This window comes from Nyctereutes procyonoides, unplaced genomic scaffold (genome assembly GCF_905146905.1).
Source record: "Nyctereutes procyonoides isolate TBG_1078 unplaced genomic scaffold, NYPRO_anot_genome, whole genome shotgun sequence".
In the NCBI taxonomy this organism is placed as follows: domain Eukaryota; kingdom Metazoa; phylum Chordata; class Mammalia; order Carnivora; family Canidae; genus Nyctereutes; species Nyctereutes procyonoides.
Genome location: NW_026575043.1, coordinates 1,291,141 through 1,293,024, shown reverse-complemented (window position 1 = coordinate 1,293,024; position 1,884 = coordinate 1,291,141). Strand labels below are relative to the sequence as shown.

The following is a 1,884-nucleotide window of genomic DNA, read 5'->3' as shown; positions in this document are numbered from 1 at the left end:
TAAGATTTTGCAAAATGTGGGCACAGGTGTCTTGGTGCAAACTTTTTGAGAAAGTGATTGTACTCACTCTGATTCCTGTGCAGCACAGCGGCAGTGGGGTTTTGACAGGCAGAAGAACAGGAGACATTTAGACAAGAAGCATACCCAGCCCCACACTGAGGAAGGTCAGGTTGGGAACAAAGGCGGCCTCTCCTCCAAGAACAGCAAGGACAAAAAGCTCAAACGTAGTTGGCAGGATTCGAACCTGCGCGGGGACACCCCAATGGATTTCTAGTCCATCGCCTTAACCACTCGGCCACAACTACAGCTGCGTGGTGCTGTCTTAAAAGCACATAAAGAAATTTGGGGGCAGCCCCGGTGGCGCGGCGGTTTGGCGCCGCCTGCAGCCCGGGGTATGATCCTGGAGATCCAGAATCGAGTCCCGCGTCGGGCTCCCTGCATGGAGCCTGCTTCTCCCTCTGCCTGTGTCTCTGCCTCTCTCTGAATGAATAAATAAATAAATCTTAAAAAAAAAAAAAAGAAATTTGGTAGATTTACAGGTAAGATTACTGTGTGGACAAGATTCCTGGTGTTTAGTGAATCGGGCAAAAATCCGCAGGTTAATGAAGGCTTGGGGAGGGGGGTCAAACGCTCCGCGCACCCCCTGACATTTAGGAGCATGGAGACGAGAGTGCTCCCTACAAGCGTCTTTGTTTCCAACAAGTTGAGGTAGATTTGTAAACTACCACCGCCTCCCATGCGGGTGACCTGGGAACTAGCTGGGTGCTGGGGATTCGGAAACTGGGACCAAATTTACTCTGCCCCCAGGGGGAGTAGGGTAACCACAGGTTACGGCCTGCCCGGGAGCAACCCTTCTGCTAGAACTCCCAGGCCAGCGTCCTCGCTGGAGGGTATTGCGCTTGATGGGTTTCACGGAAGGAAATACTGTCGCTGATTTGTCTCCACCGTGCAGGGAGAGAGACCCGATGCTGCAAATCATCTGGGTCTCCTCCCTCGGTGTCCCCAAGCTCCGTCCGAGGCCAGTACCCAACCTATTCATCTCGCTGGGTTCAAGAAAGTACTTGGCAAATACCAACTCACGTTCACTTTCTGCACGGATTAAAAGAAACCTATAGGTATAGAAGTTTCATTCCCTGTGAGATGCTAGCTGCTCCCTAAAACAAATGGATTACCTGATTTGGCTTTGTTTGGCTTTGGCCAATGCAAGGGCCCATTTTCTTTAAATGTAACCAACACAATGCATTCATTTTCTGTTCTCCTTTTTACATTTGTAACTTCCTGCTTCCTTCAGCAGAATTTTCAGAGGCTCTACAAGATTGATGTAGAACAAAATGGTTAAGTGTAGATGCCAGATAGATGGGTCCCCATTTCCTGACCGGCTAAGAGTCAACGGGCAAGAGGTGAGAGCTGATGGGTATGATGCTCCTGAGAAAGCTGAGATAATTGCTTGGATTTAACACATTAAATTTAGCCAGAAGTAACAAAAGTGTTCTTTAAATAGAATTCTATTCAATTCAGGTAACACTGGGAATGGGGTGGGGGCTAGATCTAATTAAAGATCAAATATTTTCCTTGTATTTATATTCAGAAAAGATAAACCTCACTTATAAACAGAAGGAATGTGGTCATGGAAAGTAAGCAGGCCTCACTGACACTCTTTGGAAAATTTCCCACTATTTGCTTTAAAAGAGTGTATGACATATTCTAAATAATTATTTTCTGCCTCTCTCCATTGGAATATTTTTGGGGCACACCTTTGTCTTGAGCTTTCCCAAAACATTTTTTTTTAAGTTGTAACTTTTTGTTATTAACACAATAATCCCCAAAGAGTTCTTCATCAGAGTATGAATGTAAAATAATTCTTAAGGTCTAATTAAGGGACAC

General features: G+C 45.7%; 1 non-coding gene across 1 annotated transcript; it reads right to left on the bottom strand.

The window, feature by feature from the left end:
* Positions 1–223: 223 nt before the first annotated feature.
* Positions 224–305, bottom strand: TRNAS-AGA (transfer RNA serine (anticodon AGA)). The gene has a single exon. It is a non-coding gene; the product is annotated as a tRNA-Ser (tRNA).
* Positions 306–1,884: the final 1,579 nt, after the last annotated feature.